The sequence below is a fragment of the Protopterus annectens genome, chromosome 4.part0 (assembly GCF_019279795.1).
Source record: "Protopterus annectens isolate FY-2018-M chromosome 4.part0, PAN1.0, whole genome shotgun sequence".
Classification (NCBI taxonomy): Eukaryota; Metazoa; Chordata; order Ceratodontiformes; family Protopteridae; genus Protopterus; species Protopterus annectens.
Window position 1 is genome coordinate 1,255,023,085 of NC_056733.1, and position 14,719 is coordinate 1,255,037,803.

At 40.4% G+C, this 14,719-nt stretch overlaps 1 protein-coding gene across 4 annotated transcripts in view; it reads right to left on the minus strand.

The window, feature by feature from the left end:
- The window catches only part of NR3C1 (nuclear receptor subfamily 3 group C member 1), a 1,023,052-nt gene that overhangs the window by 375,283 nt on the left and 633,050 nt on the right, over positions 1 to 14,719 (minus strand). The window lies entirely within an intron of this gene.

Genomic DNA, 14,719 nt, shown 5'->3' on the forward strand with positions numbered 1-14,719 from the left:
CTTGCCAATTAAAGTACAAGCTGTAGTCAGTGGCAGCACATGTGCTGGAACAGACATATTTTATATATGTATATAAAAGAGACCTGGAAATGCAAGCGTTCTGACTTCTATGGTACCTGTGGCAGACTGCTCAGGGAAGGAGGAGGTACATCCTCCTGACAGCGCAGAGGATGGTGAGGCAACATCAGAGGTTAAACACTTCTATGGTACCCTTGCCAGACTGCTCAGGGAAGGAGGAGGTAAATCCTCCTGAGAGTGCAGAGGATGGCGAGGCAACATCAGGGGTTAACCTAAAGGTTACAGGTCTCCATTCTTTGTCCCTCCTAATGGATTTACGTGGGAAGTTGGTATAATGGTTAAAGTATTTTCCTCACAAACACAATGTGCAGGGTTTGATTCTCACATGGGGTAATTGGCTAGGCTTAAAATGGTCTACAAGGGCAGTTAGTCTAGTATCAGTCTACGAACCTAAGAAGCTTTTTGTCTCTGATCTGGAAGAGAAAACCTAACATTAAATTAGTTCTTTTTGCCAAACTATTAATTTAACAGGGAAATAATTACATACCTACTTTACAATTTTTTACATGTTATAATGGAGTTTGATTAGCACTTGCACCAACAGTGATGTAATTATGACTTGCCGTATGCTGACATTAATGCATAACATCTGGAGGCAGATGCATCACATTTCTGGCATTCAACATCAGTTTATTTCAGTACTTTTCATACTGAACATTACTGAAAATTGCAGTTTTATTGTAAAGTATTTGCATCCAGATGCATGCAAACACTAACTCAAAAGGAAATAGCACTGAAAAATCTTAGTCCAAATATTTAAGACAAGTTATGACTATATTATGAAACATGTCCTTCCATAACTCAAAAATGTAGAGCCTGAAAACATACAATAGACATATGTGTATATGCAAAAACTCTTTACAACGTATAGGTAGGTAACACTAAATGCTGGCAGCATGGCTGAAGCTGCTTGAGCAATGCGGCTACATGTGCCACAAAAAATTTATTTTATTTAGTTTGCTTAATGAGGCAGTACACTTATCACAACAGACCATTTGCAGGCAAAGCCTGCCTAATATTAGTTACAGTTCAATCCAGAATTAGTAATGCCCAAGCATAATTAACTAAATATTTAAACAGGCTATGCATAATATATAACACAGCACAGGCTGTGTACCTTATCTTATTTATACAGAATCCTTTAAGCAACCTTCATAAGGATTTTGACATTAGGAAAGAATACGTAACCAAGTGAGGACTATTCAATGAAGATAGATGGTGAGATTCAAAATCCACAGCTTTTAAAAGAAAAAAAAGAAACAGACAACTATTATCCTAGTAGGCACGGATATTATTTCATAAATAAAAATGATGCAGATGACATGGAAGGCAGTAACATGCAGAGATACAGATGACTGAGCCTCAGTATCTGGAATCTTTAAAGCAAAATGAAAAGGGTTGAATGTGGATGTTACTGTTATGCCAACATCAAACCATCTGCACTTTCTCCTGCTTAGTGGGATACTTATTACTAATTTAGTCAGAGCAATTTCAACAGCACAAAAACCAACACTAAATGAGCTGCAGAACAGTGGGATTTACAGTCTTCCGTTCTCTACAGACCATCAGTAGTACAGACGTAATAATGCTGGATTCTTCCAGGCAGAGTCGTAGCTGGTTCATTTTGTGCCCAGTGCCACTCCCCAGTCCTAGTGCCCCTCAACACTAAGTTGAGCAGCACAAAAGTTCACTTCCTCCTAACAGGGGTGCCAGGTCCTAATGTCCTCACCATAATACTGTCAAGCACGTTTACATGACTACAGATGTTTAAAAAAAAAAAAAAAAACTGAATCTCTGCCTCCTTTGCACAAACCTAGCTATGTCCCCTTAGCTAATGCAATGCAGCAGCTGCTGGAAATGATCTCTAAACCATTTCAGAGAACACAATATGAAAGCACATCTGACTCTGGTCACCGGTCTGCCTGCACTTGCTCTGTCATGGAGACAAACAGCTTGACTGACTTGATTTGCATGTCGTGTGATGTTAAGAGCTGCCAGCAGTCCCCATAATGCTGAGGAAACACCTGAACTTTCTGCTTTGACCTCAGTGATCTGTGACCCTGGAGAGATCTTAATATTTTTTTTTTCATCCAGACAACTGTTTTTCCCCTTAAGTTGCTCCTCCCTGACCCATAAGCCTATCCACCTTCCATCTGAGGGTTCTACTTATGGGTTATACACTTACACTCAGCCCAGATGTGGGGAGTCCTACCATCATCCATGGGGTCTGGGGATTTTTTTTTTACTTGACAGTGTAAGAAACTTGTGTGTGTGGAAGATTTTCAGTCCATATATCACTAGTTAATCACTGTATATTAATCAGATCAGACAATAGTAGTAGAAGTAGCGAACTTAAACTCATCAAGTAAAAAAAAAAATAATAAAAAATATCTAGTTGTACAGAATTACTAAGTATTCAAAAGTAATCCAAGCAAAGCAGGCAGTCTGTTTCCAGTCGAAAATCCTTTATTAAGTACATAGACAAGCGATCCAAGTAAAACAAAAATAGAGTAATAGTTTCCTCACAAGCTTTCTAAACATAATAATATTTTTTATCAGGCAAGGGAGTGGTTTATTGTGCTGTAAAACATAGTGTTGTTGGTGCACATGTTAAATTCACATCCCTTCCCCCATCAGTGTGATATTCGAGCTGGTCCTGCCCTACTCAGTAGCTGTCATAATAATATAACCCTTATGTACTTTAAATAAAATGTATAATGATGTGGTATCTCTTATTTAACCAGATTATTAAGTAGATTATTAAATATGTGATTTTATCCAAGACAATATACTACATGGCTGGAAATATATATAAGCCTAGCCAAAAAGGTACCCTGGCTTTCGCCACCCAAGAAAATTATTTTCCTGTGCCCGTGTCGAGCAGAGCCACAGAGGTGATCCCCATGGTGAATTTCCTATTTCCCATCAAATCAAGATTTTTCTTGAAGAGTGCTAATGAGGAGCTTTGTTTGATATAGATGGGTAGTTTGTTCCAGAGTATGGGAAGTCTCTGGGACAGGAATCTATCCCTCCAGCATATTCTGTTTATTGTGGTGACAAAGTTTAGGTCCCTAGAGCATGTAACTCGGAGGGATTTGGAATTCTTTAAGTGGAGCATGTCCAACAGCTCTGGGTTTGACATGGCTTTGTATGTTAGTCAGAGATCACCTTTGAGTAGGCGATATGCAACAGAGTAAAGCTGGAGTTTTTTGAGACAGTCTGCGTAAGGCATCTGTTTGAGGCCAGTAATCCTCTTTGTGAGGTATTTCTGCGGCCTTTCTAGTTGTTGTAAATGTCTTGTGAGGTACATACCAAAAGGGGCATTGTATTCTATAATGTGTCTAATAAGTGATGAGTAGAGGGGAACAATGACCTCTTTTTTCCTGGATGAGACCTTCTGTGATGAGGTGTGCCACATAGAAGGATTTCCTGACTACTGTGGCGATGTGATTATCAAAGGAGAGACTACTGTCCACCTGTGTCCCAAGGTCTCTTATCACACTTTCGGTTTTAAGTAGACTACCACCTATGTGGTAGCTCATGGGTACAGAGTTTTTACCAAAGGGGATGACAATGCACTTTTTGGGATTGAGCTTCAGGCCATGGCTTTGTCACCAGGCATCTGTTCCAGTGAGGCCCTCATCGTTGTGTTTTACAGTCATCTGCGGACTTTGTTAGCCAAAGACCTACTGTGTCAGCCTGTACTTCAGAAAAGTAGATACCAAACAGGAGAGGACCCAAGACTGAACCCTGTGGTACTCCACTTGTCACTGGTCTGAAATCGGATTTGAAGTCTGCTACTTTCACAGTGTGGGTTCTGTCAGTGAGCCAGTTGGCAACCCATCTTGTGAAATAGGGATTTATACCTAGTTTACTGTCTATAATTCCAGAGTGGGGGATGGTGTCAAAAAGCCTTGGCAAGATCTAGATAGGCTGTGTGAACCACCTTACCCTCGTCTACGGCTTTGGAGACTGCTTCAAAGAATTCTATCAAGTTTAGAAGACATGATCTGCCTTTTACAAACCCGAACTGGGTGGGGTCCAGAGTTTGGAGATTACCAATGTCTTTGTTTATAAGTTCCATGATGATACGTTCCATGGCCTTGAAGACCAGGCTCGTTAGGCTAATGGGGCGGTAGTTCTCGGGGTCTGTGGTGGCTCCCCCCTTTGTGGAGTGAGATAACTGTCACTGTGCGCCATTCAGTGGGCAGAAAGCCTGAGGTGAGGCTATGATTGAACATGGTGCTTAGGTGGGGTGCCAGTTCATTCTGCAGTTTGTATAGAACACTGCCTGGGATGTTGTCAGGTCCCATGGATGCTGTGTTCTTGGCTTTGGAGAGAGTGTTTTTTAATCTCTGCAGCCATGATTACAGGAGCTCTGCATTCTTCCGGTATAGACAAGCCTCAACAAGCCTGCTATCCAGTGGTTCCAGTCCTACCTGACTGGTAGACAGCAGACAGTACTATGGTAGGGCAAACTCTCCAGCCAGTTACCTCTCACATTTGGTGTCCCTCAAGGGTCCATACTAGGTCCACTAATCTTGTCTATTTTTATCAACAACCTCCACACTGCTAGCCCTAAAGCCACCTGCATCCAATACGCAGATGATTCCACTCGCATCTGCTCAGCCACCTCCCCATCCGACTTGCAAATATTAACCCAAAATACATTTAACACTATTGAGAACTGGCTCACCAATCAACGCCTACTTCTGAACCCCAATAAAACTAAACTTCTACTCTTCTCTCCCACTAGTAGATCCACCACACTTTCATTCTCTGTCACATCTAACAATGGTACCACTATTTCCCCAGATAATCACACCAAACTGCTAGGGGTTATCATAGACAATAATCTCAAATTTGACCTACAGGTCAACAAAACCATACAGACCATCAATACGAAGCTTGGATCACTGTAGAGAAACAAGACATTTTTAACCGCACTGGCTAGGAATGCAATTGCCCAATCACACCTACTCTCTACTCTCTTATATGCCTCGCCTGTACTCTCAAACCTCAACAAATCCGAACTAGGTAAACTGTCCCATAGCTACAATCATATTGCCAGATTCGCCACTGGCTCCACCTATAGAACCCACCACTGCCAGAACCTTAAACAACTAGAATGGCTAGAACTGCCCAGCTTAATTCAATTCAATCAACTCTTAATAGCGCACAAATTTTTGTACCACCCTGAGGATACCCCCTCTCTTAAAAATATTATTAAGCCATATAGCAATCTAAGATCCCTATGGTCAGCTGATAAACTACTGGTCCAAACCCACAAAGCTAATAACTTTGCTGGTGAATCCCTGTTTGCAAACTTTATTGGCAAAACCTGGAATTCATTGCCAAACTATATAACCCTACAATCATCCAAAAGTCTCTTCAAAAAAAAAAAAAAAAACCTCAAACAGTATCTCAAAGTGAATTGGCTATGTCCATGTACTAACCCTGATTAAGTTATAAACTAAAAGCATATTCTGCAATTATCATAACTTGTAACTACATCACCAAGCTGTGCTTCCAATCAGATGTCTAAGTAAGTCCCAACTAGGGAATCACTACTAACCCACTGTATATAATCACTTTGTTTTTATAATTGTTTGCTAACTTCTGTGTAATCTATGTAAGTTTGTCTTTGTGCAGCTTTTCTCCCCGGGCCTCCACTGAAAATAGACATGTATTTGAACTATCCCTGTAAACAAATGTAAAATAAATAGATAGACAGATAGATAGATAGATAGATAGATAGATAGATAGATAGATAGATAGATAGATAGATATGGGCCCCTTTAGGGGTGTCAGAGGGGAGTATAGGGGGTGAGAGGTGGGTAAAGTTAGCACTGAACCTATCTGCCATGATGTTGGCAATATCATTTGGTTCTGTATATTTAGTGCCATTGTGCTGTAACTCAGAGCAGATCTGAGTGTTCAGTGTTGCCATTGAGATTTTTGACAAAGCTATAGAATGCTTTGTGGCTGTCTTTAGAATCAGTGGCAATTTTGTTTTCATAACTAGCTTTGGAGGATTTTATGAGGGATCTAAGCTTTTTACTGAGGCTAACCAGGGAGTTCCTCCAACCATGGGATTTTACTCTTTTTTGCAACAGATTTGTTTATGGCAGGGGACCACCAGATTGTCTTCCTTGTTTTGGAGGATAGCATCTTGGTTCTGTTAGGGGTAGCATGATCCATGCACTCGTGTAAGTGCTTATAAAGTGCATTTGTGTAGGATTCAGCAGTCCTACCTCTATTGTCCATCTGCATGTGTGTCATGACGTTTGCCACTTCTGTCTTAAGAAGCGTGAAGTTGGCTTTGGAGAAATTTTTTACGGTGGGTTCCCTAATGGGGGGGTGAGGGGTGGGGACAGGATGTGGATGTCTAGGGTGATTAGCTTGTGGTCAGATCTGACCAATGAGAAATTGACCTCTGGGTGTGGAACACAGGTCACCCATGTTGGTAATGACCAGGTCTAGGATATTGCTGCCCCGGTGAGGGTGGGGATAAATTGATCCAAGGCGTTGGAATTTATGAATTCCAGAAAACATTGAGCAAAAGAGTTGGTACACGAGTTGTTTTCCCAGTTAATGGTGGGGTAGTTGATATCACCCATTAGGGTGTTGGGTTGTACCCTAATATTTTCCTGTGTATCAAGAAATGAGGAGTGGGAATCCTGGGGCAAGGTGGGGGATCTGTTACAAGTTACAGTTTGGATTGTGGTCTTGCCCAGAGTTAGTTGCACTTGGATAATCTCGGATGCATTATGCCGAGCAACTAGGCCGGAGGTGTGGATATCCTTAATGCCATTTGGCAATCAAAAAAAAAAAAAAAAAAATATATATATATATATATATATATATATATATATATATATATATATATATATATACACACACACTTTGCATGCAAAAAATCAATTGTAAAAATCGTGTTCTATTTTCATAACCTATTGTTAACAAAGATCGCTTTCGTCTTTCTAGACTTCTTCAGGTCTGTGTATAAGAACCCTAAAAGTATCTATAAAAATATATATAATTGTATAATTAGTACTGTTATTACACATTATTTTGAATCAAGTGGAAAAAAAGAGAATCAGAAAAAGAAAAAATAATAAGAAAAAAATGTATGATGATGGAAACAAAATATACACAAATTACAACTGATTTAAAATAGTATTTAAAACCAACTGGTAGAATAAAATAAAATAAAATTAGTCATGTAAACAATGTGGCAATTTTCTAAGTTCCAGTGCACTTTTAATTGAACAGTAGTAGTTTAGTCCAGGCTTCCTAAAAGAGTTCAGCTTTAATTGCCACATGAATTCATGTTTCTCCAGAATATTCGGGATGTCTCCTTCAAGATCACCCATGTCTATGCGATCCAGGATCTGGAACTTAAAACCTGTGTGTCTTTTATGGAAAGAAAAGTGTTTGGCTAGTGCATTATTTTTACATCCAGACCGGATTTCTGACAGATGACATGAAATCCTACGCTTGAGTTTATTTAGTCTTGCTCACATAGAATGCATCACATTTATTGAACTGTGCCCTGTAAATTACTTTTGTTGTGTTACAGTCACCCCCTGCACTGGGCCTAATTTTGTGTCTTTCGGCTTTTCCCGGTTAGGGGTCGCCACACCGGAACTCCGGTCCGCTAATGATTGGTAGTGGATTTTTACGTACCGGGTTACCAGCCCTGACGCACAACCTTCAACGAAGGCACGCCCCATTCACGTATGCCTCCACACAGAAGACGCTCTAGCTGAGAATCGAACAGGACAATGTCTTGCTATGAGGCGACAATGCTACCGCAGCACCACCACTGCAGTTCTGCACTGGTCCTAATAATTTTCTTTAAATAAGGGCAATAAAAATTATCACCCTGCTGTATACATATACAAAATATACAATTAGTTTCACATTTTTTAGTGCTTTTCTCATATGGTCTAGGTTTAAATTCAACAAAACTTCTAATGTTCCTGGCCATCCTATAAACAAATGATGGGGCTTCACCTAAGATGTTAATCAGAAAAGGGTTTCCTGTGACAATGTCCCAGTTTTCTTCAATACCACTTTTTATACTGTGATAATCCAAAGTGAATGTCAGGATTATCCTACTGGAGAGGTTGAGTGAAGGTGCTTCAGTCCTTTTCAGTTCTATAATGGGTTTCCAGGATGTTTGTAACATCTGATTTTCATAACCTCTCACTAGAAAATCATTCTCTAAGTTGTTCAGGTTTCTCAAAAATGGTTCCATCTCTGTGGTAATTCTAGCTAATTTATAGCCTTGGGACTTCACTACATTATACTTTGTTTTTGTAAGATGTAGACTTTTACTGTGGAGTAATAAGCTAACCTTTGTTGGTTTTCTGAATAGATCAGTGGTGATTCTATTATTGATGGTGTCCTTGGAAGTCTGCAAATCTAAGAAAGTGGCTGAAGTACAGCTATGGGAAGAGGTAAACTTTAGGAAGGGTGTTGTTTGATTGAGGTAAGTGATAAAATCTCCAAGCTGCAAGGTGTCACCTTCCCAAACAATAAAGATGTCATCAATAGAACGTAAAAAGCATGTGATATGCTGCATGTAGTCTGTGTTGTTTAACACAAAGTCGTCCTCCTCCCACTTGCCCAGGGCTATGTTTGCTATGCTGGGAGCCATGGCAGCCCCCATTGTTATACCAGTTTTTTGTATGTAGTGTTTGCCATTGAAAATAAAGAAACTGAAGTCCAGTACAAGATTAATGAGCTTGCTTAACTTTTGCAGTTGTGCCTGTCTACCCTGATTATGTTTCTTAAAAGACTCCATAGCTGCTGTTATACAGTAATTGTGAGGGAGCACTGTGTACAAGGATTCCACATCAATAGTTAATAAAATACTGTCAGCTTCCACTGTAATGTTTTTAATTTTCCTCAACAAATCCATTGAATCTCTTATGTATGACTTATTCTTTTCTGCTAAAGGTTTCAGCAAGTAATCAAGGTAAACGGCTGTGGCTTCATGAAGGGAACCTCCACTTGCTACCACCAGTCTATAAGGTGGGTCTTCTCTGTTCTTGTGTGGCTTTGGTATTCCAAAAAAGTAAGGTAAACGCGGGCATTGGCTCCATAAATAATTATAAAGATTTTCAGTAATACGTTTTTCTTCTTATAATGTGGTGAAATTACTGTTTCATAAATCATATGCTCTTTTTATGTCATACATGGTAAATAACTCATAAAATCTGTTATCCTCCAGTATGTTCTCGATCTTTTGGTTGTACCTAGTGGTATCAGTCACAAGTATACCTCCTCCCTTGTCTGCCTTCATTACACGCCTGGATTTATCATTGTCTAGCTCAAGCAATGCTTTTCTTTCTCCCTGTTTTAAGTTATAAGCTTTTTTCTTAGGAGGTTTTTTTAAGGGGTTTCCTAATATCCATTTCACATTTCACTTTGAAAGCAGCTAATGTTTGATGCAGTGGTAGACAATAACCGCTATGCCATTTTATAGTTTCATCAACAGGCTTATTTTCAGTGTCATTACTTTTGCCATGAAACTGTACTTTTAATTTGAGCTTCCTCACAAACATTTTAAGGTGTATCAGTACCTGAGCAACCTCGCTCCTGCAGCTTCGTACAAAACTAAGTCCTTTGGACAACACACTTTTTTCATCTTCAGTCAGTACTTTAACAGAGTGGTTCCAGATAAATGGAGCATCTGTTATTGTGGCTGGTTCCTCCGTCTGACCCTGGGACCTGGGTTGTAGTCGGGGTTCCAGTTGGGATTGGTATTGTATTTCCCTCACCCCTGACCACTGTTTGGTTCTCCTGTCTCCCTGGGGGTTCGTGGATAGAGTACGAGACCTCTGGAATTCCTCCTCTGCTTTCTGGAATCCCGGTGGGTTGTAGTATTATTCCTTGCTGTGGTAGGGGGGAACCTGGTAAGCGGGACAAGCTCTGGGGTTCTGGTGGTGGTCGTCGTTCTTGTTCTGGTACTGGTGCTGACTTTGGTATTGGTGTGGTGGTTGATGTCTGGCTTGTCGATATTGGTCTTCCTGAAGAAACTGGTCTCTGTGAAGGTGCTCCTGGTAGCTGGATTGTCTGTGGTCCCGGTTGTTCTGGTAGTCCTGTAATTCATCCTGTAGAACTCTGTCGGTTCTGGTTGCCTCTGTGGCTTATGTTCCTGTCTTGATCCTTCTGTAATGTCAAAGGCTTCTGCAGCGTGTTGATAACCAGAGGGGATTGGGATTGTGGGGAATTAGATGTTGAGGGGGCAGCCTCCTGGTGGTCCTGTATTGTGCCCCTGTCTGGTTTTGTGCGAGGATCTCCCCTGGGAAAATCCCATTGAAGTCTGCTGGCATGGTTATACTTTCTCTTATATCCCCTGTTATAACTAAAACCTTGTCTGTTGTTGGCTCTTCTGTTGTTGTTGTTATTATTGTACCTCCTAGTAAGTCTCCCAGGATCATCTTTGTCCATCTGATCTCGTTTCATTTTATTAATCTTTTTCTTTCTTTAATGAACTGCTCATATCCTTTCACTCTTTCTTTAAGCAGCTCAAATTTAGCATCTAGGTCATTGTGGTTCTCATTTTTCAATGTTGTTTTTAAAGATGTGATGTCCAGCCTTTGTAGCTTCCTGCACACTAAGGTTGTTCCTTACTAGCAGATGAAAAAGTTTGTAGCTGGCATCCTCTAAAATATCTTACCATTCCTTAGAAAGTGAATCATCCATACTTTTCCACATTGGTCTTTTGTTCAATCTAAGTCCCCTGGGTAGTCTCTTCTTATCTATGCTTTGTTTTAAATAAATGTGTTCCCAATAGAGACCCTGCATGCGTTTCAGTTGCTTTTCTAGTTTAGAAAAAGTCTCTGAATTCATATTTTCTGGGCCCATTCTTCCCTGTCCATTTTCTGCATCTGCTTGTATTTGATCTGATTCTCCATCATTTCAGATAGGTACAGTTAGTAAATCTTTCACCCATGCAGAATGGAACTGAAAGTTCAACTGCTGAATCCTACACTAAGGCACTGTACAAGCACATCCACTCATGCATGAATCGTGCCATCCCAAATAGAACCAAGATGCTCTCATCCAAAAAAAGGAAGCCAATCTGGTGGTCCCCTGCCATAAACAAACTTTACAACAAAAGGAAGAAACTGTTGCAGAAGAGAGGAAAATCCCAGGATGCAAAAACTCCCTTACCAGCCTCAGTAAGAAACTGAGATCCCTCATAAAATCCTCCAAAGTTGGTTACGAAAATAAAATTGCCAAATATTCCAAAGATAACTACAAGGCATTCTATAACTATGTCAAGAATCTAAATGGCAATGCACAGATCTGCTCTGAGCTAAAACAGGATGGCATTAAATAAACTGATCCCAAGGATATTGCCAATATCCTGGCAGATCGATTCAGTGCCGACTTCACCCCCCTCTCACCCCCTGAATGGCCCATCTCAATACCAGAAGATTGCCAATTTCCAGTAATAACGGCCACACAGGTAAAAAACGCACTCTCCAAAGCTAAGAATACAGCATCCATGGGACCAGATGACATCCCAGGCTGTGTACTACATGAACTACAATATGAACTGGCACCTCACCTAAGTGTCATGTTTAATCATAGCCTCACCTCAGGTTTCGAGCCCACTGAGTGGCGCAGAGCTATTTATCCCACTCTACAAGGGGGGATCCACCTTGGATTCCGGAAACTACTGTCCCATCAGTCTGACAAGCCTTATCTGCAAGGCCATGGAGCGTATTATCATGGAAGTTATAAACAAAGACATTGGCAACCTTCAAACACTGGACCCCACCCAGTTTGGGTTCGTGAAGGGCCAATCTTGTCTCCTGAACCTGTCCGACTTCTTCGAATCAGTCTCCAGAGCCATGGACAAGGGTAAGGTGGTCCACACAACCTATCTAGACCTTGCCAAGGCCTTTGACACCATCCCCACTCTGGAATCATAGATAAACTTACTAAGCTGGGCATTAATCCCTACATCACCCAATGGGTTGCTAACTGGCTTACTGATAGAACCCACCCTGTAAAAGTAGCCGACTCCAAATCTAGCTCCAGACAAGTGAAAAGTGGAGTACCTCAGGGTTCAGTCCTGGGACCGCTCTTGTTTGGCATCTATTTCTCTGAAGTACAGGCCAACCCTAAGGGACTCTGGCTAACAAAGTTCGCAGATGACTGCAAACTGGGAGCCATTATTGAATCCCCAAATGGTGTGGATACTCTACAAAAGGGCCTTACAGAAACAGATGCTTGGTGCCAGAGCCATGGGCTCAAGCTCAATGCCAAGAAATGTATAGTTATCCCCTTTGGGAAAAAACATGTATCCATGAATTACCATATAGGTGGCAGTACACTAAACACCGAAAGCGTGATAAGAGACTTAGGGACACAGGTGGACAGTGGTCTCTCCTTCGATAACCACATTGCCACAACAGTCAGGAAATCCTTCTATGTGGCACACCTCATCACTAACGGCTTTTCATCCAGAAAAAAGGAGGTCATTGTCCCACTGTACTCATCCCTCATTAGACCCATTACAGAATACAACGCCCCGTTTGGTATGTACCTCTCAAGACATCTGCAACAACTGGAAAGGCCGCAGAAATACCTCACTAAAAGAATCACAGGCCTAAAGCAGATGCCTTACACTGACCGCCTTAAACTCCAGCTATACTCTGTTGCATATCGTCTACTCAGAGGCGATCTCTGCTTAACATACAAGGCCATGTCAAACCCAGAGCTGTTGGACATGCTACACTTAAAGAAATCCCAATCCCTCAGAGCCACACACTGCAGGGATCTAAACCTTGTCATCACAATAAACAAAATATGCTGGAGGGATAGTTTCCTGACCCAGAGACTCCCCAGACTCTGGAATAGATTGCCCATACATGTCAAGCAGAGTGCCTCTTTGGCCCTCTTCAAAAGGAACCTTGACGATTGGATGGAAGAAAGGAAATTCACCCCGGGGATCACGTCAGTCGCCCTGCTAGACAGGGGTCCAGGGAAGTAAATAGTGTGGGAAGAAATAGCCAGGGAATTGTTATGGCTAGGCTTGTATAGGCCCTAGGGCTGATAGCCTAGTACCAACCTATGAACCTTTTAGCCTGTCATTATCCATGTTTTAAAATGCTGGAATTCCACACCAATTCAGGGATCCTTTGATGGAACAAAAACCTTGGTCTCAGAAACCAAAGTACCAACAAAAAAACAAGTAATCTCCATGGTATCCCCGAAGTCTCAAAGCAACCCAATAAAGTGTAGTGGGTCCAAGAACAAAACAGTGTACGAAACTTCTCTGTGTGGAAGATTCTCAGTCCATATATCTCTAGTTAATCACTGTACATTAATCAGATCAGACAATATTAGTAGAAGTAGCAAACCTAAACTCGTCTCAAGTCAAAAAAATAATAAAAAATATACAATTGTACAGAATTACTAAGTATTCAAAAGTAATCCAAGGCAGGCAAGTCTGTTTCCAGTCGAAAATCCTTTATTAAGTACACAGACAAGCGCTCCAAGTAAACAAAAACAAGAGTAATAGTAGCATTGTCACCTCACAGTAAGACATTGTCCTGTTTGATTCTCAGCTAGGGCGTCTTCTGTGTGGATGCGTGAATGGGAGTACCTTCGTTGAAGGTTGTGCATCAGAACTGGCAACTCGGCACATAAAAATCTACTGCCAATCATTAGCGGACCGGAGTTCTGCTGTGGCGACCCCTAACCGGGAAAAGCCGAAAGACACAAGTTTCCTCACAAGCTTTATATATATATATATATATATATATATATATATATATATATATATATATACATACTTTTTTATCAGACAAGAGAGTGGTTTATTGTGCTGAAAAATAAAGTGTTATTTGTACACGTTAAATTCGCATCCCTTCCTCCATCAGTGTGACATTCGAGCTAGTCCTGCCCTGCTTAATAGCTGTCAGAATAATATAACCCTTATGTACTTTAAATAAAATTTATAATGATGTGGTATCTCTTATTTAACCAGATTAATAAAAAGATTATTAAGTCTGTGATTTTATCCAAGACAATATACTACATGGCTGGAAATATATAAACCTTAGTCCATTTGGCAATCAAAAAATATATATAAATATATACATATACACTTTGCATGTAAAAATTCAAATGTAAAAATCATATTCTATTTTCATAACCTATTGTTAACAACGATCGCTTTCGTCCTTCTAGACTTTTTCAGGTCTGTGTACAAGAACCCTAAAAACTATCTATAAAAACATATATAATTATATAATTAGTTAGTATTGTTATTACACATAATTTTGAGTAAAGTGGAAAAAAGAGAACCAGAAAAAGAAAAAATAATCAGAAAAAAATGTATGATGATGGAAACAAAATATGCACTTAAATTACAACTGGTTTAAAATGGTATTTAAAACCAACTGGTAGAATAAAATAAAATAAGAGTCCTGCTTCTCTTCTAATTTCACTGCCAAAGGCCTGATCTTTTTTTCCTTAGAAGACAACTCCCATTTTTTTTTTTTAGATCCTGTACCCCTCCACCCCAGCTTTTTAGATCCTGCACCCCTCCACCCCAGCTGTCATGCTCTGCTCCCCCTGTTACTCTACAAATCCACTGATTTCCCTT